Source organism: Ranitomeya imitator, chromosome 1 (genome assembly GCF_032444005.1).
Source record: "Ranitomeya imitator isolate aRanImi1 chromosome 1, aRanImi1.pri, whole genome shotgun sequence".
NCBI classification, from domain to species: Eukaryota; Metazoa; Chordata; class Amphibia; order Anura; family Dendrobatidae; genus Ranitomeya; species Ranitomeya imitator.
The window spans coordinates 1,019,645,594-1,019,670,519 of NC_091282.1; the positions used below are offsets into that span (position 1 = coordinate 1,019,645,594).

General features: G+C 46.2%; 1 long non-coding RNA gene across 1 annotated transcript; it reads left to right on the forward strand.

Moving 5' to 3' along the window:
- Nucleotides 1–233: 233 nt before the first annotated feature.
- On the forward strand, nt 234–23,104 carry LOC138658263 (uncharacterized). Its single transcript, XR_011317420.1, has 4 exons — nt 234–286; nt 21,883–22,062; nt 22,409–22,530; nt 23,043–23,104. It is a non-coding gene; the product is annotated as an uncharacterized lncRNA (long non-coding RNA).
- Nucleotides 23,105–24,926: the final 1,822 nt, after the last annotated feature.

A 24,926-nucleotide genomic window follows, 5' to 3' on the forward strand; every position in this document is an offset into this window, starting at 1 on the left:
GCGCATGGACATCACAGACACCTCCCCCCCCTTGTCTCCCGCACTCTCCTATTACATTACGCTCCCTTCTTTCCCTTGTGGAATGCAGAGCGCTGTCTCTGTGACGCGCACGGCCATTCTATTTCCGGTCACGTTACTTCCGGCTATCTGAACACGCTCCCCGTCACCTAGCGACGCCATTCTGACACCGCCTTTTACCTATATAACGTGCGCACTTCTACTATACACCAGACCAGCGGAGGATTCCGCGTCTGGACACACGCACAGCGCCAACCATCGTTACCAGGTAACAACGACATTACGGGCACCTTATCTTCCACGGCATAGTAGCCGCTACATTTTTGGCACATGTAAACTAAGTCTTTACGATCCTTTTTTTCTCTCTTCAGTCCACTCAGTGTGCTTATGTTCTTACTGCGTATTACCAGGTATGCCTCATCACCTTCCCCTCACAAGTGTATAGATATGCACTCCTGGTATTACAACTTGCTTAATATTACTATAGACGCATACTATGCTGTGCCCTTTATGACTCCGGTGTCATTCTCTCCAGTTGTTCTACTACTAGTACGATATGTTCTCCCTTTCATTCTCACCGCACACCCGATCACATTTAATAACTTGAGGTCTTATTCAGCCTGACATCAGTCTATACTTACCTTATTCTCTTATCTAAATGACCATAAATATTTTGTCATGGATGTGACATTTTTCACTGTATACATTTTGGTACTTTGTACTATGTAAATAATTTGTTCACCTTTGTATATAATTATAAATAGTGTTTCTTTTTCACGACCGTAGTAACTGATGAAGGTCCGAACATAGGACCAAAACATTTTGGCTACTACAAATAAAATTTCACGAGCATTAAGTTGAGTGCCAGGTTCTTTCTTTAGATTTGGTGAAAACCCCCTATTGCTCAGGAGCAACCTTTCAATTTCCAGTCTGTCATGTGCAAGTTTTTACCTGTGGATGAGCCACCGGTCCTTGGGAAAGAAGGTCCGGGAGATCCGGGAGAACCCAAGGGTCGGAGATAAACATCTTCCTCAGCCAAGAAAACCATGGCCTCCTTGGCCAGAAGGGGGCTATTAGAATCACTCTTGCCCTGTCCTCCCGTATTTTCCTCAGGACTGCCGAAATCAGGGCAATTGGCGGGAAGACGTATGCCAGATGGTATCTCCATGGAGTCATGAATGCTTTTAAAGCGACTGGATTCTCCAAGGGTTCTATCGAGCAGAAGGTGTCTACCTTCCGGTTTCAACTGTTCTCGAACAGATCTATGGCTGGGTACCCCCATTTTTCCATGATCTGAATGAACACCACCTGATTCAGCTCCCACTTACCCTGCCTTAGCTTGGTCCGACTCAGAAAATCTGCCAAGAGAGCCCAAGTTGTCCTAGGCTAGCTGAAAAATGGACCTTGTTACATCCAAGAGGGCAAGACCGGGTACTCGGTTTTACAAGAATACTCTCACATGGTATGACCGAAGGGTGCTCAAGAACTCCAAGAGGGTAAACTTCTAACAGTTCTTTCATGTTTGAGGATATCGATCTTTACTCCCCTGTCCAGACCCCCTGGGTTATCTGATCATTCAGGTGAGCCCCCCACCCCCTGGGGCTTGCATCTGTAGTCAAGACCTGGGAGATTGGTAATACCCAAGGAATGCCTTAAGTTAGATTGTCTATGTTCATCCTCCATTCTTGCGAGACAGTAATATTTGATGATATGGTTAGCCGCCCTTCTAATTTTCCTTCTAGAGAAATTTCTGCTGACAATATTTCCCACTGTAACTCTCTGGTATGCACCTGAGCCCACTGAGCAGCCGAGATACAAGATGTCCTGGACCCTAGCAGTGACATTGCCTTCTGCAAGGTTGAGGAGGGGAGATCTCTTGCTCGCGATCCGAGCTCTATCATCTGTTGTGAATTCCGCTGTTGGGCTCCCTCCGGTGGTTGTAAGTGGCATTTTTGTGAGTTCTGCTCTTGGGCTCCCTCCGGTGATTTTAAGTGGTATGGCTGCTCCTTGGATTTAGCTGTCAGCAGCTGCTTCCACTGATTGTCTTTTCTGCTCGGCTATTTAGCCTGGCTCTTTCCTTCAGCTTGTGCCACTTGTCAATGGTTCCTGGTTGGATTCACATCTCTTTGGATTTCCCTGTTATCCTGACAAGTTCAGCAAAGCTAAGTCCTTGCTTGCTCTTTTCTGTCCACAGGTTGTGGACTTATCCGTTCTGTGATTTCTATGTTTGTCCAGCTTGTCAGTATGAATTAATTCTGTGATGCTGGAAGCTCTGGGAAGCAGATTTACCCTCCACACCTTTAGTCAGGTGTGGAGATATTTGTAAACTCTGTGTGGATTTTTTGTAGTGTTTTATACTGACCGCACAGTATTCCATCCTGTCCTATCTTTCTAGCTAGACTGGCCTCCTATGCTCATCCTAGTTTCATTCTGTGTATGTCTTTTCCCTCTCCACTCACAGTCATTACTTGTGGGGGGCTATCTATCCTTTGGGGATTTTCTCTGAGGCAAGATAGTTTTCCTGTTTCTATCTTTAGGGGTAGTTAGTTCTCAGGCTGTGACGAGGTGCCTAGGGAGTGTTAGGAGCATCCCACGGCTACTTCTAGTGTTGTGTTGAGCTTAGGGACTGCGGTCAGTGCCGATACCACTTCCTTCAGAGCTCGTTCCATGTTGCTCCTAAACCACCAGATCATAACAGTACAAGTGGCCAAAAATGAATTAAATGCATCTCAAAAGAAGGAAAAAATTCTGAGCCATTTTTTTTTCTGTGCTCTCTTTTGTCTTTTTTTTCCTCTTGATCTCAGGGTGGTTCAGGATTTATGCTCTGGCATGGATGTTCAGGGTTTGTTTTCTCGTGTGGATCAACTTGCTGCAAGAGTACAGAGTATCCAAGATTATGTTGTCCAGACTCCGGCTTTGGAGCCTAGAATTCCTGCTCCTGATTTGTTTTTTGGAGACAGATCCAAGTTTTTGAACTTTAAAAATAACTGCAAATTGTTTTTTGCTTTGAAACCCCATTCTTCTGGTGATCCCATTCAGCAAGTAAAAATCATCATATCCTTGCTGCGTGGTGACCCTCAGGACTGGGCATTCTCCCTTGAATCAGGGGATCCGGCATTGCTGAATGTAGACGCATTTTTTCAAGCGCTCGGATTATTGTATGACGAAAATAATTCTGTGGATCATGCAGAAAAAACCCTGTTGGCCTTGTGTCAAGGTCAGGAAGCGGCAGAATTATACTGCCAGAAATTTAGGAAATGGTCTGTGCTCACTAAATGGAATGAGGATGCTCTGGCTGCTATTTTCAGAAGAGGTGGTTGATTTTGCTACTCCAAGCATGTCTGCTATCTCTCTGATGGATTTTTTCTTTTATTTCAGCCTCAGGATGTTCTGCTTCACCTCAATTGAGAGTTCCTTTGACCGCATGTTGTCTGCTCACAGCAACAGCTTCCAAATGCAAAACCACACACCTGGAATCCACCCCTGACCTTTTAACTACTTCATTGATTACAGGTTAACGAGGGAGACGCCTTCAGAGTTAATTGCAGCCCTTAGAGTCCATTGTCCAATTACTTTTGGTCCCTTGAAAAAGAGGACGCTATGCATTACAGAGCTATGATTCCTAAACCCTTTCTCCGATTTGGATGTGGAAACTATCATATTGCAGCTGGGAGTGTGCACTTTCAGCCCATATTACATATATAATTTTATTTTTGAACATGTTTTTGTAAACAGCTAAAATAACAAAACTTGTGTCACTGTCCAAATATTTCTGGCCCTAACTGTATGTTAAGGAATCTTTGGAGAAAGGGCATATTTGGCCGTCTTCGTCACCATTGGGAGCGGGTTTCTTTTTTGCTGCTAAGAAGGATGGCTCCTTGAGACCCTGTATAGATTATCGTCTTCTTAATAAGATCACGGTCAAATTCCAATACCCCTTGCCTTTGCTTTCTGATTTGTTTGCTCAGATTAAGGGGGCTAGTTGGTTTACTAAGATTGACCTCCGAGGGGCATATAATCTTGTTCGTATTAAACAGGGTGACGAATGGAAAACTGCATTTAATACGCCCGAAGGCCATTTTGAATACCTTGTGATGCCATTCGGGCTCTCTAATGCTCCATCTTTGTTCCAATCCTTCATGCATGATATTTTCCGCAATTATCTTGATAAATTCATGGTTGTATATTTGGATGATATTTTGATTTTTTCCGATGATTGGGAGTCTCATGTGAAGCAGGTCAGGATGGTGCTCCAGATCCTTAGTGATAATGCTTTATTTGTGAAGGGGTCTAAGTGCCTATTCGGAGTTCAGGAGGTCTCTTTGTTGGGTTTTATTTTTTCTCCCTCATCTATGGAAATGGATCCTGTTAAGGTCCAAGCTATTCATGACTGGATTCAACCCACATCTGTGAAGAGCCTTCAAAAATTTTTGGGCTTTGCTAATTTCTATCGCCGTTTCATTGCCAACTTTTCCAGTGTGGTTAAGCCCCTTACTGATTTGACGAAGAATGGCGCTGATGTGACGAATTGGTCCTCTGCGGCTGTTGAGGCCTTTCGGGAGCTTAAACGCCGATTTACTTCTGCCCCTGTGTTGCGTCAGCCGGATGTTTCTCTTCCTTTTGGAAGGGAGATTCTGATGGTTCTTTGATGAAACCGTGTGCTTTTTTTTCCAGAAAGTTTTCACCTGCGGAACGCAATTATGATGTCGGCAATCGGGAGTTGTTGGCTATGAAGTGGGCGTTTGAGGAGTGGCGACATTGGCTTGAGGAAGCTAAGCACCGCGTTGTGGTCTTGACTGATCATAAGAATCTGATTTACCTCGAGTCGGCCAAGCGGCTGAATCCTAGACAGGCTCGATGGTCCCTGTTTTTCTCCGGTTTTGATTTTTTGGTCTCGTATCTTCCGGGATCTAAGAATGTTAAGGCTGATGCCCTCTCTAGGAGTTTTTCGCCTGATTCTCCTGGAGTCCTTGAGCCGGTTGGCATTCTTAAGGAAGGGGTGATTCTTTCTGCCATCTCCCCTGATTTGCGGCGGGTTCTTCGGGAATTTCAGGCTGATAGGCCTGACCGCTGTCCAGTGGGGAAGCTGTTTGTTCCTGATGGATGGACAAGTAAGGTGATTTCTGAGGTTCTGTAACAACCCTGCCGGCATCACTGCATGGCCTTCCATTCCCCACCTGCCTGTTACATCTACTCACTAACCCAGTGCCATGCTGTGAGATCTCTCTGCTGCTGGTTCCATGCCATGTGCTTCATGGCGGCCTGCTCTGTGTACACTTCCTGGCTGTGTGCATAGGGGGGCGGTGCCAGCCACTCCGGATTCTTATTGAGACTGTGTGCACCTCCCTAAGGTGCTTCTGGCCAATAGCCTTGAGGCCTCTGATACTTAAGGCATCCTCACCCATTGAAGGATGCCTGAGCAAACTTGCTACTGAGCTGCCAGGTCGTGTGTTTCCTGTCTCAGAGGGCTGCACTATTGCAGGCCTTCATCTGTGTTTTGTTTGTGTATCCGTGTCCGTTCCTGTCTGTACTCTGGTCTATGTCCGTCCCTGCTCCTTCTTTGTCATTAGTCATTTCCCACTCTGCTGTGTGTACCTCCGCCTTATCTTTCTGCTCTGTTCGCCACTGTCTGTGGCTCTGCTTCTCTCTGCTCAGTTCTACCACAACCTGTGGTTCTGTGTCTCTCAGCTTTTCTCTCAGCTCTGCTCTCTGACCTTGCTCCGCTCTCTGTGGCTTTGCTCTACGGCTCCGCTCCTTGCGGTTCCTCCTGGCACCGCTCCTTGCGGATCTACGTCTTTAGCTCTTGGCGTTGCCTCCAGCGTCTCCGCTCTTGGCTCCACCTCCAGCGTCTCTGCTCTTGGCTCCGCCTCCAGCGTCTCCGCTCTTGGCTCCGCCTCCAGGGTCTCTGCTCTTGGCTCCGTCTCCAGGGTCTCCGCTCTTGGCTCCGCCTCCAGCGTCTCCGCTCTTGGCTCCACCTCCAGCGTCTCTGCTCTTGGCTCCGCCTCCAGCGTCTCCGCTCTTGGCTCCGCCTCCAGGGTCTCTGCTCTTGGCTCCGCCTCCAGGGTCTCTGCTCTTGGCTCCGCCTCCAGCATCTCTGCTCTTGGCTCCGCCTCCAGCAGCTCCGCTCTTGGCTCCGCCTCCAGGGTCTCTGCTCTTGGCTCCGCCTCCTGCAGCTCCGTCCTTGGCTCTGCCTTCTCCTTCTCTACTCTCTGCTCTGCCTTCTCCTTCTCTACTCTCTGCTCTGCCTTCTCCTTCTCTGCTCATAGCTCCACCTTCTACTCATACTCCGCCTCCTGCGATTCAGCTTTGCTTCCACTCTTGCTCTATCTTTATTCTGCAACTTTCCATACAGGTCTCTACCGGTTCCTTTATATTCTCCAGTCTGAACAGGTTCTTACCTGTTTCCACACATCCATCTGAATACCAGTTCCTACCAGAGTATGAGTCCTGTCTGCCAGTGCCAGCCGTGCCCGCCTGAGTGCCAGCCGCACACATCTGCCTGTCTGTATCTCCGTCAAGCCAGTCCGCCCATCAGGGCCTCTGCCATACCCATCTGTCAGCCAGTGTCACAGCCGTGCCTGCCTGCCCGTGTCTTGTCCCCGGTGGGATCAGCATCCACAGTCCGACTCCACCCTGGAGTGGTACCTGGTAGCTTCCTATTGCACAAGTCTGACCTCACCATCAGAGGCTCCAGCGAACACCTAGGAAGCTACTTAGTTACGCCCCTTCCAGGGAAGTTCGGTGTGTGGTCCAGTGGGGCCACACCCCCAGGTGCCCGCGCCAACCAGTCTCGGCGCGAGCGTTACAGATTGCTCAGGCCATGGTCCCCGCTGAGTCCCATGAGCCGTTGCTCTCGGAGCAAAATGAACTCTCTTCTAGCCTGTATTGGCCCCCGGAAGGTTTTTATACTCAGTTGAAAGATCTGCCTACACCTACTCCTGGTGGTCCACTCATAATCTCTAGAGAGATGTATGATTACATTGCCAGTAGAGAAAAACTCCTTCCGCCTAGATACTATGGGGATCCAGAGGAGTGCATGGAGTTCCTGGAGCGTAGTCTGATGTATATCGAAGCTAATCCTTCCGAATTTTCTTCTGATGAGTTCAAGGTAGGATTTATCTTGTCCTACCTAGCAGGAGATGCATTGAATTGGATGAACCCTCTCTGGGAAGCAAGGGATCCAATCCTCTCAGACCTTGGGGCTTTCCTGGAAGCCTTTGTTAAAGCCTTCAAAGCGCCTAAACCTGCTCCTCCTGCAAAGTCTTCCCTCACCAGATCCCAGAGGCGGTCTAGACGAGCGAATCCCCCAAAGAAATCGTCACGTCAGACCAAGTCTGTCCAAGACCCACCTGTTCCTCTACCTGTCCCAGCAGCTACCCAAGCGAAACCCCAGAAGGCTGATAAAAGTGGGCTGGCAAAGCAGCAGCCCAAATCTAGCCGCAAGAAGGGAACGCGGTATCGCTGCGGTTGCAAGGAACATCCAGACGGTCTCTGCCATGTAGATCTAAAACTCCAAAACCCTGGGCCAGCAGGAGAGGCTGCCCTAGGTGAGAGTACCTCCTCTCCATTAAAATCAAAGACTGTGTCTCTGTTTTCCAGGAGCTTTGGTGTGGTAAAGTCGCCATCCATTCGGAGTCGGTGTGTGGTCTCTGTCATACAGCTCCAGAACCCGGTAAGGGCGTTGTCTGAAGTTGGTCAAGCCCTACTCAAGAGCAGTCTAGTCCTGCAAGGACAACTACAGCTCCAAGTTGGAGCCTTATACACGAAGAAGTTTATCTACCGTATGCTGTCTGTTATGCCCATGGGTCATTCTGAGCCTGGGACTCTACCACCCGCTTTGGTCAAGAGTTCCTGCAAAATACTTCGCTTGAATTTACCCAGTCATGAGAGGTGTCTGGTTCCCATGCATCAAGGACAGTCAACTGTGTTGTCTTCTTCTTCAGCTGGTCTGCTAGTCGTCAAGTCAAGGTGTGTTGATGTCACCCAAGATGAAGAAGCGGTGACTATTTCTCCACACGTCTCTTGTGACTATACCAGGAACCCGTTAGTCATCGAGTCAAGGAGTGCTGATGTTACCAAAGATGGGAAAGCGGTGACAATCTCTCCTCACTACTCTAATGACTATACCTATAACCTGTTCGTGGAAATACCTCCGCCTCTTGGACGTTTTTTTCTGGATAATCGGCAGAAAATGGTTCCAATGTGGGTGCCTTCATCGTCCATATGGCCGGTTGGTGAAGATTCCAAAACAGAAGTTTTCTTCTCTCAGTTTTTTCCTGATCCGGTGGAGTTATTATTCTCCACCCTCTGCTCCAGTGATTTTTCCTGTGTTCAATAGTCTGGAACATTTCAGCTACCTGAAAGTTCGTCTCTGGATATCGGGCAGAAGGTGTATCCTGTGAGTGTTCTTTCGGCTTCCATGTGGCCTGCTGGTGAAGATTTCAAGACATCTCTGCTACCTGAAAAATTGTCTCTGGTTATCAGGCAGAAGATGTATCCTGTGAGTGTTCCTTCGGCTTCTAAGTGGCCGGCTGGTGAAGATATCAAACCAGTAGCATCCAAGTCCCTGCTTCTTGTCTACCCAGAGGAAATGGTCCAGTCCATTGAGGAGGCTAACCCTATTGGGTACAAAGAGACTTTGTTATCTGAGATTTCTGATGAAGCTAACCCTGTTGGGCACAAAGAGACTTTGTCTTCTGAGATTCCTGGTCACCCGTTTGCCTTATCCTACTCTGAAGATGTTATGACTTAGACTGTGAGTGGTTTCTTTCTTCTTCTATGGATCATTTTAGCGGGTTTGAAGAAGAGGGGGCGTAAAGGAGGGGGTACTGTAACAACCCTGCCGGCATCACTGCATGGCCTTCCATTCCCCACCTGCCTGTTACATCTACTCACTCACCCAGTGCCATGCTGTGAGATCTGTCTGCTGCTGGTTCCATGCCATGTGCTTCATGGCGGCCTGCTCTGTGTACACTTCCTGGCTGTGTGCATAGGGGGGTGGCGCCAGCCACTCCAGATTCTTATTGAGACTGTGTGCACCTCCCTAAGGTGCTTCTGGCCAATAGCCTTGAGGCCTCTGATACTTAAGGCATCCTCACCCATTGGAGGATGCCTGAGCAAACTATTCCCCTCAGTTAGCATTTGCTACTGAGCTGCCAGGTCGTGTGTTTCCTGTCTCAGAGGGCTGCACTGTTGCAGGTCTTCATCTGTGTTCTGTTTGTGTATCCGTGTCCGTTCCTGTCTGTACTCTGGTCTATGTCCGTCCCTGCTCCTTCTTTGTCATTAGTCATTTCCCACTCTGCTGTGTGTACCTCCGCCTTATCTTTCTGCTCTGTTCGCCACTGTCTGTGGCTCTGCTTCTCTCTGCTCAGTTCTACCACAACCTGTGGTTCTGTGTCTCTCAGCTTTTCTCTCAGCTCTGCTCTCTGACCTTGCTCCGCTCTCTGTGGCTTTGCTCTACGGCTCCGCTCCTTGCGGTTCCTCCTGGCACCGCTCCTAGCGGTTCTACGTCTTTAGCTCTTGGCGTTGCCTCTGGCATCTCCGCTCTTGGCTCCGCCTCCAGTGTTTTCGCTCTTGGCTCCGCCTCCAGCATCTCTGCTCTTGGCTCCGCCTCCAGCATCTCCGCTCTTGGCTCCGCCTCCAGCATCTCCGCTCTTGGCTCCACCTCCAGCATCTCCGCTCTTGGCTCCGCCTCCAGCGTCTCCGCTCTTGGCTCCGCCTCCAGGGTCTCTGCTCTTGGCTCCGCCTCCAGCATCTCCGCTCTTGGCTCTGCCTTCTCCTTCTCTACTCTCTGCTCTGCCTTCTCCTTCTCTACTCTCTGCTGTGCCTTCTCCTTCTCTGCTCATAGCTCCACCTTCTACTCGTACTCCGCCTCCTGCGATTCAGCTTTGCTTCCACTCTTGCTCTATCTTTATTCTGCAACTTTCCATACAGGTCTCTACCTGTTCCTTTATATTCTCCAGTCTGAACAGGTTCTTACCTGTTTCCACACATCCATCTGAATACCAGTTCCTACCAGAGTATCAGTCCTGTCTGCCAGTGCCAGCCGTGCCCGCCTGAGTGCCAGCCGCACCCATCTGCCTGTCTGTATCTCCGTCAAGCCAGTCCGCCCGTCAGGGCCTCTGCCATACCCATCTGTCAGCCAGTGTCACAGCCGTGCCTGCCTGCCCGTGTCTTGTCCCCGGTGGGATCAGCATCCACAGTCCGACTCCACCCTGGAGTGGTACCTGGTAGCTTCCTATTGCACAAGTCTGACCTCACCATCAGAGGCTCCAGCGAACACCTAGGAAGCTACTTAGTTACGCCCCTTCCAGGGAAGTTCGGTGTGTGGTCCAGTGGGGCCACACCCCCAGGTGCCCGCGCCAACCAGTCTCGGCGCGAGCGTTACAGGTTCATTGTTCAGTGTTGGCTGGTCATCCAGGGATTTTTGGTACCAGAGATTTGGTTGCTAGGTCCTTTTGGTGGCCTTCCTTGACGCGCGATGTGCATGCTTTTGTGCAGTCCTGTGGGACTTGCGCCCGAGCCAAGCCTTGCTGTTCCCACGCTAGTGGGTTGCTTTTGCCTTTGCGGGTCCCTGAGAGGCCCTGGACGCATATTTCCATGGATTTTATTTCGGTCTTCCTGTTTCCCAGAAGATGTCTGTTATCTGGGTTGTTTGTGACCGGTTCTCTAAAATGGTCCATCTGGTACCTTTGCCTAAGTTGCCTTCCTCCTCAGATTTGGTTCCATTGTTTTTTCAGCATGTGGTTCGTTTGCATGGCATTCCGGAGAATATTGTGTCTGACAGAGGTTCTCAGTTTGTCTCTAGGTTTTGGCAGGCTTTTTGTGCTAGGATGGTCATTGATTTGTCTTTTTCTTCGGCGTTTCTTCCTCAGAATAATGGCCAAACTGAGCTAACTAATCAGACCTTGGAGACCTATTTGAGATGCTTTGTGTCTGCTGATCAGGATGATTGGGTGGCTTTCTTGCCGTTGGCCGAGTTTGCCCTTAATAATCGGGCTAGTTCGGCTATTTTGGTTTCACCTTTCTTTTGTAATTTTGGTTTTCATCCTAGTTTTTCTTCTGGGCAGGTTGAGCCTTCTGATTGTCCTGGTGTGGATTCTGTGGTGGACAGGCTGCAGCAGATTTGGACTCATGTGGTGGACAATTTGACGTTGTCTCAGGAAAGGGCTCAACGTTTTGCTAACCGCCGTCGGTGTGTTGGTCCCCGGCTTCGTGTGGGGGATTTGGTTTGGTTGTCTTCTCGTCATGTTCCTATGAAGGTTTCTTCCCCTAAGTTTAAGCCTCGGTTTATTGGTCCTTATAAAATTTCTGAAATTATTAATCCGGTGTCTTTTCGTTCGGCTCTTCCAGCCTCTTTTGCCATTCAAAATGTTTTCCATAGATCTTTGTTGCGGTATGTGGTGCCAGTTGTTCCCTCAGTTGATCCTCCTGCCCCGGTGTTGGATGAGGGAGAGTTGGAATATGAGGTTGAGAAAATTTTGGATTCTCGTTTTTCGAGGCGGAGGCTTCAGTATCTTGTCAAGTGGAAGGGTTATGGCCAGGAGGATAATTCTTGGGTTGTTGCCTCCGATGTCCATGCCACCGATTTGGTTCGTGCTTTTCACTTGGCTCATCCTGATCGGCCTGGGGGCTCTGGTGAGGGTTCGGTGACTCCTCCTCAAGGGGGGGGGTACTGTTGTGAATTCCGCTCTTGGGCTACCTCCGGTGGTTGTAAGTGGCATTTTTGTGAGTTCTGCTCTTGGGCTCCCTCCGGTGGTTTTAATTGGTATGGCTGCTCCTTAGATTTAGTTGTCAGCAGCTGCTTCCACTGATTGTCTTTTCTGCTCGGCTATTTAGCCTGGCTCTTTCCTTCAGCTTGTGCCACTTGTCAATGGTTCCTGGTTGGATTCACATCTCTTTGGATTTCCCTGTTATCCTAACCAGTTCAGCAAAGCTAATTCCTTGCTTGCTCTTTTCTGTCCACAGGTTGTGGACTTATCCGTTCTGTGCTTTCTATGTTTGTCCAGCTTGTCAGTATGAATTAATTCTGTGATGCTGGAAGCTCTGGGAAGCAGATTTACCCTCCACACCTTTAGTCAGGTGTGGAGATTTTTGTAAACTCTGTGTGGATTTTTTGTAGTGTTTTATACTGACCGCACAGTATTCCATCCTGTCCTATCTATCTAGCTAGACTGGCCTCCTATGCTCATCCTAGTTTCATTCTGTGTATGTCTTTTCCCTCTCCACTCACAGTCATTACTTGTGGGGGGCTATCTATCCTTTGGGGATTTTCTCTGAGGCAAGATAGTTTTCCTGTTTCTATCTTTAGGGGTAGTTAGTTCTCAGGCTGTGACGAGGTGCCTAGGGAGTGTTAGGAGCATCCCACGGCTACTTCTAGTGTTATGTTGAGCTTAGGGACTGCGGTCAGTGCAGATACCACTTCCTTCAGAGCTCGTTCCATGTTGCTCCTAAACCACCAGATCATAACAATCATCTTTCAAACCTTCTCTACCGGGAGGCGACATTCCTGTTTGTTTGAGTCCAGTATGATGCCTAGGTATTCTTGCACCTGACTCGGCACAATTCTGGATTTCTGTAGGTTTAGAAGACAGACTAAGTTGGTTAGAGAATTCATAACTATCTCTAACTGGTGTTTGCAGTGTCGTGGTGGATTGCCTATTATCAAGAATTTGTCTAGGTACGGGACAATCAGGGTATGTTGCTCCCTTAAGTGTGCCATCACCTCCGCCACTACCTTGGTGAATACCATTGGAGTGATGGCCAGATCAAATGGAAGGGCTTTGAACTGGTAATGTCTTATCCCCCCTGCATGGTGACTGCCACCTTGAGGGATTTGTGTTAGTCCTTGTGGATGGGGACGTGATAGTATGCATCCTTTAGATCTAGAACAGTTATAAAACAGGAAGGAAATAGCATTTTCACCAAATGATTTTATTTTTTCCATCTTGAAGGATTCCACTTTCAGATACCTGTTCAGCTTTTTTAACTTTATAATTGTTCTGAAAATCTCATCTGGCTTTCTCCTTAGGAAAAGGGGGGAGTAAAACCCTTCGCCTCTTTCTTGGTGTGGGACTTCCTGAAGAACAGCCTTCTCTACTAGACCCAGAATCTCCTGTTCTAAGGCTAGTTTTTCCTCCCTTGAGGATCTCTGAAGAGTCACTATGAAGGATGCGTGGGGAGGGCAGAGGAAACCAAGTTTTAGGCCTGATCTTATCACGTCCAAAATCCACACATTGTTAATTATTTTTCCCAGGTAGGGAGAAAGAGAGACAACCTCCCCTCCACCTGGAGAAAACCCTCATTGGGATAGCTTTTTAATGTTGATGGGCCCCCTGTTGAACATGAACCCCTTCCCTCTACCCCTTCTTTCCTCCCACTTACCCTGGGGATTTTTTTTAGGTTTCCTCTGGACAAATCTCCTACTCCGAAAGGGCCATTTATAGGATTGACTGGAGAGAATAGGGAAACATTTCTTTTTATCCCCTGCTTTGTCCAGAATATCATCCAACGTGGTTCCGAACAAAAACTCACCCTCGCAGGGAATGGAACACAATTTCGACTTTGTCTGGAGATCCCTCAGCCAACACTTAAGCCAGAGAGCTTGCCTGGCTGCGTTAGAGAAGGATGCCGATCTGATGGCTAGCCTGACCGAGTCCGCCGATGCATCCGCCAGAAAGGCAGCATGCCCCCTGTCATGATCCCAATGGCAGGGGATCACTAAAGGACAAGCACAGATACAAACAAGCTCTAGGGCGATGGAACCTGAGCTGACCGCGACCCTGAACCTAACACACAAATAAAAGTAGCCGGGGAACGTGCCTACGATGATCCTAGACGTCTCGCTCCAGCCGAAGATCTAACTTCCCCTATTAGAAGAAACACAGACCTCTCTTGCCTCCAGAGAAATCCCCCACAGAAATAGCAGCCTCCCACATACAATGACGGTGAAATGAGAGGAAAGCACATACGCAGTATGAAAACAGTTTCAGCAAAATGAGGCCCGCTAAAGCTAGATAGCAGAGGATACAAAAGTGAACTGCGCGGTCAGCGAAAAACCCTTCAAAAAACCATCCTGAAATTACTTGAACTCATGTGCCAACTCATGGTACATGAGGAGCAATTTCAGCCCACTAGAGCAACCAGCAGCAAGAATCACATATCTGCAGGCTGGACTAAAAACCAAATAAAGCAAAACACCAAAACAGGAAAATCCAAACTTAGCTTGGCCAGAAGGTTCTAGGAGCAGGGAGCAGAGGTAACAAGACACACTGGATACATTGATAACCGGCGAGGAAATGCCAGCAAAGCCAGGTTAAATAGGAAACTCCCATATCCTGATGGAACAGGTGGAACCCAGAGACCCAGGAAAGACAAGTCACCCAGTACCATCAGTAACCACCAGAGGGAGCCCAAAAACAGAACTCACAACAGTACCCCCCCTTGAGGAGGGGTCACCGAACCCTCACGAGAACCACCAGGGCGACCAGGATGAGCCCTATGAAAAGCGCGAACCAAATCATCAGCATGAACATCCGAGGCAACCACCCAAGAATTATCCTCCTGACCATAACCCTTCCACTTGACCAAATACTGGAGTTTCCGTCTGGAAACACGAGAATCCAAGATCTTCTCCACAACATACTCCAATTCTCCCTCCACCAGCACTGGAGCAGGAGGCTCAAGCGAAGGAACAACAGGTACCTCATACTTCCGCAACAACGACCGATGGAACACATTATGAATAGCAAACGATGCCGGGAGATCCAAACGAAACGACACAGGGTTAAGAATTTCCAAGATCCTATAGGGACCGATGAACCGAGGCTTGAACTTAGGAGAAGAGACCTTCATAGGAACAAAAAGAGAAGACAACCACACCAAGTCCCCAACAAGAAGTCGAGGACCCACGCGGCGACGGCGATTAGCAAACTGCTGAGCCTTCTCCTGGGACAACTTCAAATTGTCCACCACATGACTCCAAATCCGATGCAACCTATCCACCACCATGTCCACTCCAGGACAATCAGAAGGTTCCACCTGACCAGAGGAAAAACGAGGATGAAACCCCGAATTACAAAAGAAAGGAGAAACCAAGGTAGCAGAACTAGCCCGATTATTAAGGGCAAACTCGGCCAGCGGCAAAAAGGTAACCCAGTCATCCTGATCAGCAGAAACAAAACACCTTAAATAAGTTTCCAAGGTCTGATTAGTTCGTTCAGTCTGGCCATTCGTCTGAGGATGGAATGCAGACGAAAAGGACAAATCAATGCCCATCTTAGCACAGAACGTCCGCCAAAATCTAGACACAAACTGGGATCCCCTGTCAGAAACGATGTTCTCAGGAATCCCATGCAAACGAACCACATTCTGAAAAAATAGAGGGACCAACTCAGAGGAGGAAGGCAACTTAGGCAAGGGTACCAGATGAACCATTTTAGAAAAGCGATCACACACAACCCAGATGACGGACATTTTTTGAGAGACAGGGAGATCCGAAATAAAGTCCATGGAAATGTGCGTCCAAGGCCTCTTCGGGATAGGCAAAGGTGACAACAATCCACTGGCCCGAGAACAGCAAGGCTTAGCCCGAGCACAAACCTCACAAGACTGCACAAAAGAACGCACATCCCTCGACAAGGAAGGCCACCAAAAAGACCTGGCCACCAAGTCTCTAGTACCAAATATTCCAGGATGACCTGCCAACGCAGAAGAATGGACCTCGGAGATGACTCTACTGGTCCAATTATCCGGAACAAACAGTCTCTCAGGCGGACAACGATCAGGTTTACCCGCCTGAAACTCCTGCAAAGCACGTCGCAAGTCTGGGGAGACAGCAGACAAAATCACCCCATCCCTAAGGATACCAGAGGGCTCAGAATTTCCAAGGGAGTCAGGCACAAAACTCCTAGAAAGAGCATCCGCCTTCACATTCTTTGAACCTGGCAGGTATGAAACCACAAAATTGAAACGAGAGAAAAACAGTGACCAACGAGCCTGTCTAGGATTCAGACGCCTGGCAGACTCAAGGTAAATCAAATTTTTGTGATCAGTCAAGACCACCACACGATGTCTAGCACCCTCTAGCCAATGACGCCACTCCTCAAATGCCCACTTCATGGCCAAATGTTCCCGATTACCAACATCATAATTCCGCTCAGCCGGCGAAAACTTTCTAGAAAAAAACGCGCATGGCTTCATCACTGAGCCATCGGAGCTTCTCTGTGACAAAACCGCCCCCGCTCCAATCTCGGAAGCATCAACCTCAACCTGAAAAGGGAGCGAAACATCTGGCTGACGCAACACAGGAGCAGAAGAAAACCGGCGCTTAAGTTCCTGAAAGGCCTCCACAGCCGCAGGAGACCAATTAGCAACATCAGCACCCTTCTTAGTCAAATCCGTCAAAGGCTTAACAACACTAGAAAAATTAGTTATAAAACGACGATAGAAATTAGCAAAGCCCAAGAACTTCTGTAGACTCTTAAGAGATGTAGGCTGCGTCCAGTCACAAATAGCCTGAACCTTGACGGGATCCATCTCAATAGTAGAAGGGGAAAAAATATACCCCAAGAAAGAAATCTTCTGGACTCCAAAGAGACACTTTGAGCCTTTTACAAACAAGGAGTTGGCCCGCAGGACCTGAAACACCTTCCTGACCTGCTGAACATGAGACTCCCAGTCATCAGAAAAAACCAAAATATCATCCAAATACACAATCATAAATTTATCCAGATATTCACGGAAAATATCGTGCATAAAGGACTGGAAGACTGAAGGAGCATTAGAAAGTCCAAAAGGCATTACCAAATACTCAAAATGGCCCTCAGGCGTATTAAATGCGGTTTTCCACTCATCACCTTGCTTTATTCGTATAAGATTATACGCACCCCGAAGATCAATCTTAGTGAACCATTTAGCCCCCTTAATGCGAGCAAACAAATCAGTCAACAATGGCAAAGGATACTGATATTTTACGGTAATCTTATTCAAAAGACGATAATCTATACAAGGCCTCAAGGAACCATCTTTTTTGGCCACGAAAAAAAAACCTGCTCCCAAAGGGGACAAAGATGGACGGATATGTCCCTTTTCCAAAGACTCCTTAACATAATCCCGCATAGCAGTATGCTCTGGCACTGACAGATTGAACAAACGACCTTTAGGAAATTTACTGCCTGGAATTAAATTTATAGCACAATCGCAATCCCTGTGAGGAGGAAGCGAACTGAGCTTAGGCTCCTCAAAAACATCCCGATAGTCAGACAAAAACACAGGAATCTCAGAAGGAGTAGATGAAGCGATAGAAATCGGAGGTGCATCATCATGAACCCCCTGACAACCCCAGCTTAACACAGACATTGATTTCCAGTCAAGGACTGGATTATGAGTTTGTAACCATGGCAGACCAAGTACTAGAACATCATGCAAATTATACAGTACCAGGAAGCGAATCACCTCCTGATGAACGGGAGTCATACGCATGGTCACTTGTGTCCAGTACTGAGGTTTATTCATAGCCAAAGGTGTAGAGTCAATTCCCTTCAAAGGAATAGGGACTTCCAGAGGCTCCAGACTAAACCCACAGCGATTGGCAAATGACCAATCCAGAAGACTCAGGGCAGCGCCTGAATCCACATAGGCATCGACGGAAATGGATGATAATGAACAAATCAGAGTCACAGACAGAATGAACTTAGACTGTAAAGTACTAATGGCAACAGACTTATCAACCTTTTTTGTGCGTTTAGAGCATGCTGATATAACATGAGCTGAATCACCACAATAAAAGCACAACCCTTTTTTCCGCCTATACTCTTGCCGTTCACTTCTGGACTGAATTCTATCACATTGCATTATCTCAGGTGACAGTTCAGACGACACCGCCAAATGATGCACAGGTTTGCGCTCCCGTAAACGCCGATCAATCTGAACAGCCATAGTCATAGACTCATTCAGACCAGCAGGCGCAGGGAACCCCACCATAACATCTTTAATGGCCTCAGAAAGGCCATCTCTGAACTTTGCAGCCAGAGCGCACTCATTCCACTGAGTAAGCACCGACCACTTCCGAAATTTTTGACAATAAATTTCTGCTTCATCTTGCCCCTGAGAGAGGGCCAACAAAGCTTTTTCAGCCTGAATCTCTTGGTTAGGTTCCTCATAGAGCAAACCCAATGCCAGAAAAAACGCATCCGCATTAAGCAACGCAGGGTCCCCTGGTGCCAATGCAAATGCCCAATCCTGAGGGTCACCCCGCAGGAAAGATATAATTATCTTGACTTGCTGAGCAGGGTCTCCAGAGGAGCGAGATTTCAAAGAAAGAAACAACTTGCAATTGTTCCTAAAATTCAGAAAACGAGATCTATCTCCAGAAAAAAACTCTGGGACAGGAATTCTAGGTTCAGACATAGGAGCATGTACAACAAAATCCTGTATATTTTGAACCTTAGTGGCAAGATTATTCAGGCTGGAAGCCAAACTCTGGACGTCCATGATAAACAGCTGGGATCAGAGCCATTCAAAGATTAAGAGGAGGAGGAAGTAGCCAGGCTGCAATAAGGCTAAGCAGCAAACTCTGAGGGAAAGAGAAAGAAAAAAAAAAAAAAAAACTTCCTCAGACTACTTATCCTCCTACTTCAGCCAATACAATTAACACTTTGTGGGTCGGTTATACTGTCATGATCCCAATGGCAGGGGATCACTAAAGGACAAGCACAGATACAAACAAGCTCTAGGGCGATGGAACCTGAGCTGACCGCGACCCTGAACCTAACACACAAATAAAAGTAGCCGGGGAACGTGCCTACGATGATCCTAGACGTCTCGCTCCAGCCGAAGATCTAACTTCCCCTATTAGAAGAAACACAGACCTCTCTTGCCTCCAGAGAAATCCCCCACAGAAATAGCAGCCTCCCACATACAATGACGGTGAAATGAGAGGAAAGCACATACGCAGTATGAAAACAGTTTCAGCAAAATGAGGCCCGCTAAAGCTAGATAGCAGAGGATACAAAAGTGAACTGCGCGGTCAGCGAAAAACCCTTCAAAAAACCATCCTGAAATTACTTGAACTCATGTGCCAACTCATGGTACATGAGGAGCAATTTCAGCCCACTAGAGCAACCAGCAGCAAGAATCACATATCTGCAGGCTGGACTAAAAACCAAATAAAGCAAAACACCAAAACAGGAAAATCCAAACTTAGCTTGACCAGAAGGTTCTAGGAGCAGGGAGCAGAGGTAACAAGACACACTGGATACATTGATAACCGGCGAGGAAATGCCAGCAAAGCCAGGTTAAATAGGAAACTCCCATATCCTGATGGAACAGGTGGAACCCAGAGACCCAGGAAAGACAAGTCACCCAGTACCATCAGTAACCACCAGAGGGAGCCCAAAAACAGAACTCACAACAGCCCCCCTCATTATGGGTATGGAATTTAGTACTGTGTCCCTAGGGGTTTTGTCTCTTAGCTGTGATTCCAGCTGATCCAGCCAGACCATAATTGACTTGGCCATACAGGTGGTGGCTACTGCTGGCTTTAGCCCACCCCCCGCCGCCTCCCATAAACTCTACAGGAAGGAATCTGCTTTTTAATCCATGGGATCTTTTAACACCCCCATATCTTCAAAGGGAAGGGCAACTTTTTTAGAGGCTTTGACAATTGCCAAGTCTATCGTTGGCACCTTTTCCCAAAACAAGCAAACAGGGTCCTCAAATGGGTATTTTCTTTTTGGGGTAAGAAAGCCCTTCCTTTCTGGCTTTTTCCATGCCCTTTTAATTAAGTATTGTATTTTTTCATTCAATGGAAAGGACCTTTCTTTTTTTTTTTTGCTCTAGCCCACTAGACATAATGTCCTGAACTGTTTTCTTGGGCTGAGGGTCCACTGCCGTTAAGGCTCCGACTTCTTCTATCGGAAAACAGCTGCGACCTCTTCTACCCTCGGAGAAAGTTGATGATGATGATGATGATGATGATGATGATGACGATGATGCACTGGATGAATCTGAGTCTCTTTCTTCGCTCTCCAAACTACTAGACCCGAGCTCAGGGAACCTGTGTCTGGTTTTACGCCGTTTCTTCCCCGATTCCTGAAGAGATCTAAAGGTGTCTTCTACCTGATTCTTAATCATAGTAACATAGTAACATAGTTAGTAAGGCCAAAAAAAGACATTTGTCCATCCAGTTCAGCCTATATTCCATCATAATAAATCCCCAGATCTACGTCCTTCTACAGAACCTAATAATTGTATGATACAATATTGTTCTGCTCCAGGAAGACATCCAGGCCTCTCTTGAACCCCTCGACTGAGTTCGCCATCACCACCTCCTCAGGCAAGCAATTCCAGATTCTCACTGCCCTAACAGTAAAGAATCCTCTTCTATGTTGGTGGAAAAACCTTCTCTCCTACAGACGCAAAGAATGCCCCCTTGTGCCCGTCACCTTCCTTGGTATAAACAGATCCTCAGCGAGATATTTGTATTGTCCCCTTATATACTTATACATGGTTATTAGATCGCCCCTCAGTCGTCTTTTTTCTAGACTAAATAATCCTAATTTCGCTAATCTATCTGGGTATTGTAGTTCTCCCATCCCCTTTATTAATTTTGTTGCCCTCCTTTGTACTCTCTCTAGTTCCATTATATCCTTCCTGAGCACCGGTGCCCAAAACTGGACACAGTACTCCATGTGCGGTCTAACTAGGGATTTGTACAGAGGCAGTATAATGCTCTCATCATGTGTATCCAGACCTCTTTTAATGCACCCTATGATCCTGTTTGCCTTGGCAGCTGCTGCCTGGCACTGGCTGCTCCAGGTAAGTTTATCATTAACTAGGATCCCCAAGTCCTTCTCCCTGTCAGATTTACCCAGTGGTTTCCCATTCAGTGTGTAATGGTGATATTGATTCCTTCTTCCCATGTGTATAACCTTACATTTATCATTGTTAAACCTCATCTGCCACCTTTCAGCCCAAGTTTCCAACTTATCCAGATTCATCTGTAGCAGAATACTATCTTCTCTTGTATTAACTGCTTTACATAGTTTTGTATCATCTGCAAATATCGATATTTTACTGTGTAAACCTTCTACCAGATCATTAATGAATATGTTGAAGAGAACAGGTCCCAATACTGACCTCTGCGGTACCCCACTGGTCACAGCGACCCAGTTAGAGACTATACCATTTATAACCACCCTCTGCTTTCTATCACTAAGCCAGTTACTAACCCATTTACACACATTTTCCCCCAGACCAAGCATTCTCATTTTGTGTACCAACCTCCTGTGTGGCACGGTATCAAACGCTTTGGAAAAATCGAGATATACCACGTCCAATGACTCACCGTGGTCCAGCCTATAGCTTACCTCTTCATAAAAACTGATTAGATTCGTTTGACAGGAGCGATTTCTCATAAACCCATGCTGATATGGAGTTAAACAGTTATTCTCATTGAGATAATCCAGAATAACATCCCTCAGAAACCCTTCAAATATTTTACCAACAATTGAGGTTAGACTTACTGGCCTATAATTTCCAGGTTCACTTTTAGAGCCCTTTTTGAATATTGGCACCACATTTGCTATGCGCCAATCCTGCGGAACAGACCCTGTCACTATAGAGTCCCATAAATAAGAAATAATGGTTTATCTATTACATTACTTAGTTCTCTTAGTACTCGTGGGTGTATGCCATCCGGTCCCGGATCAAAGATCTAAGATCTGAGGTGAACCTCGGGGCACAAATTGTCTGCTCTATACAGGAGCCACAGAGCCTCTTTTCCAACGTAGTGGGTAACTCTTCTGTAGAGAGTGCACATATCCTATGTTTAGATTTGCTTGTGCATTTCTTTCCCTAAAACAGGACCCTAATTATAAAGTGGACTTTCACAAAGCTTGCTTACAATCCTGACTCAAGGAAGGATATCGGATTTAGAGGAGAAACCGTTCCCAAAGATGGATTCTCTCTTGCGCCGGTTGCCATGCTGGAACTCATGCTACGCTGGAAGCTCAAGCGCCTGCTGCCGCTGCCACCCCGATTAAGGTGATGAGAAGGGTCCCCTTCTGTCTGTTTTTTCTGCTGCTGCTGCTGCCGCTACTGTTGCGTTATTTGGTTGATCTTGGTAATCCTGTGATATGCATCTGACTGGCTTAACCAGACATTGTTTCTGACTACATTGGCTGGAACGCCCGCCAGGGCTGTGGGATGCTCGGTACTAGGTCCGGTACTTAAAGGGATGTGTCACAGTGGCGGCGACCCAGTCCGTTAAAGGGACAGTCTTTAAAGGGGTTTGAATAAAGTTTGTAAAATAAGAAATGTTCATGACGCCACCTGTGGTATTTGGTCAGGACAAATTTCTGACAAATCGGACATCTGTTCATTTCTACAGATGACTGTTGTGGCAGTAGGAGAAGAGAGTGAAGCCAACGCTGATTGACTGCAGCATTGATACTTCACACGAGCTCTGGCTGAGCCAATGCTAACACCACTGGAACTTCACCAACACCAGAGGTGAGTATAAGTGTTATTATTTTACTGGGGGGAAAGAAACATAGATATTGAGAAGGAGTTGTTCTAGTAGTAGACAACCCCTTTAATATCAGTAGTGTTAAAATATTTACTAATGTTATGTATCTTAAATATACTGTATATTACATTTTGTGCAGGCTGGCAAGTTTCTCACATTAGTATTATATATGTATCCACTTCAGTAGAATATCATAACTGAAAGCTGTGCGACACAGTAAATATTCACTTCATCCTGAGAAACATAGATGAAAGAAACCAGATAGCTCTTTGTTCCAATTGTTGACATTGCAATAATTACTTTTGTGTACTGTGTTACAACTGCAAGATACATGGACATTGAGAATATGGTATAGTGCTGCCTAGTGCCTACTATTCCTTCTAATGCTAAGGACAGTACCCATTTAAGGAGGAACCTTCAGCCCTAACTACATGTCTGTTTTAGAAAATTTTAACATTTACCTTGAAATAACAATTCTGGTGCATCTTTATTTTAGAACTCTGTGTTGTGCTGCATTTTTGCTATTACTCCTGAAAATCTGAGTCTGATATTAGCAGAACTAACACCAGAATATGCAGGGCCTCATCTCCAATAAATGTCTCATAAGGATAACAGAGGAGCAGTACAATGGTACAGTGGAATAAATAAATATTTAAAGGTATTATATAATGGTGAGTATAATTATTTACTAATACAAACATTTCCAAAGAGCAGGAAAATACTTTTAGAATAAAAAGTCAGCAACTTAAGCCCCCCCACACTTTAACTAGCTGTTGACTGACTGATGGTTTGGCTGACGGCAATCTCTTCTGAATTTTCCATCCACGGTAGCAATCAGCTGGTCGAGCACTCTTGTGATCTGTATGAAAGAGCCACTGCCAGACATCAATGGCAGCAGCTTATCTCTTAGAGAACAGAAGGATTGACTTTCTGAAAACAGAAATGCCGAATAATTTTGTCACTTGACATCAGAATTGAGACCAAAATTCAGTCCTAACATTTGAAAGCACACAGGTCCATGCCAGTTCCATCCACTTTCCCAGATTGAGATCTTCATTACTTATATTGCCTTGTCTGCACGGAATCAAGGCTTGATAGAAGAGCTAGCTTACCAATAATACTGCTATATAATAACAATAATAATAATAATACTGAAGTAATAATATCGCGATATAACACTAGACCACTAAGCAAATATCATCATCAGTATATACAGTAGATGTAATATTTAAATTCTGATCATTAATCAATACCACTATTCTAGGACCTATATTACCTATAGCACTATCAGTTCTACACTAGGGTTCTGCAGACCATACGTTCATATACTATACAGATACCAGTTATTGATGATCATAGTAATTCATTTTCTCTTTTCTTTTCTATTCGGCCCAGACCGCCATGACAACTTCTTCCATCCATAACTCATGCCTGTAAAATGTAACATTGTAAACTGCTTTTCCAGGACACCCCTCACATACTGCTGTCTCTACAAAAACCATATAGTGCTATAACCAATGCCCCTTCTGTGCACTATATACTAGTATTAGCACTCTCCTGTTGTGTCCCAAGCAATAATGTGCCCCTACACAGTAATGCTCCCCCTGTACTTACTCATAATAGTAGCTCTCCTCTGTGCATCCTTACAGTTATATGGCAGCATTTAGAAATTCTCCCCTGTGCCTCCATGCAATATTAACCCCTTAAGCCCCGAGGGTGGTTTGCACGTTAATGACCGGGCCAATTTTTACAATTCTGACCACTGTCCCTTTATGAGGTTATAACTCTGGAACGCTTCAACGGATCTTGGCGATTCTGACATTGTTTTCTCGTGATATATTGTACTTCATTTTAGTGGTAACATTTATTCGATATAACTTGCGTTTATTTGTGAAAAAAACAGAAATTTGGCGAAAATTTAGAAAATTTCGCAATTTTCCAACTTTAAATTTTTATGCCCTTAAATCACATAGATATGTCACGCAAAATACTTAATAAGTATAAATTTCCCACATGTCTACTTTACATCAGCACAATTTTGGAACCAAAATTTTTTTTTGTTAGGGAGTTATAAGGGTTAAAAGTTGACCAGCAATTTCTCATTTTTACAACACCATTTTTTTTAGGGACCACATCTCATTTGATGTCATTTTGAGGGGTCTGTATGATAGAAAATACCCAAGTGTGACACCATTCTAAAAACTGCACCCCTAAAGGTGCTCAAAACCACATTCAAGAAGTTTATTAACCCTTCAGGGGTTTCACAGGAATTTTTGGAATGTTTAAATAAAAATGAATATTTAACTTTTTTTCACACAAAATTTATTTCAGCTCCAATTTGTTTTATTTTACCAAGGGTAACAGGATAAAATGGATGCCA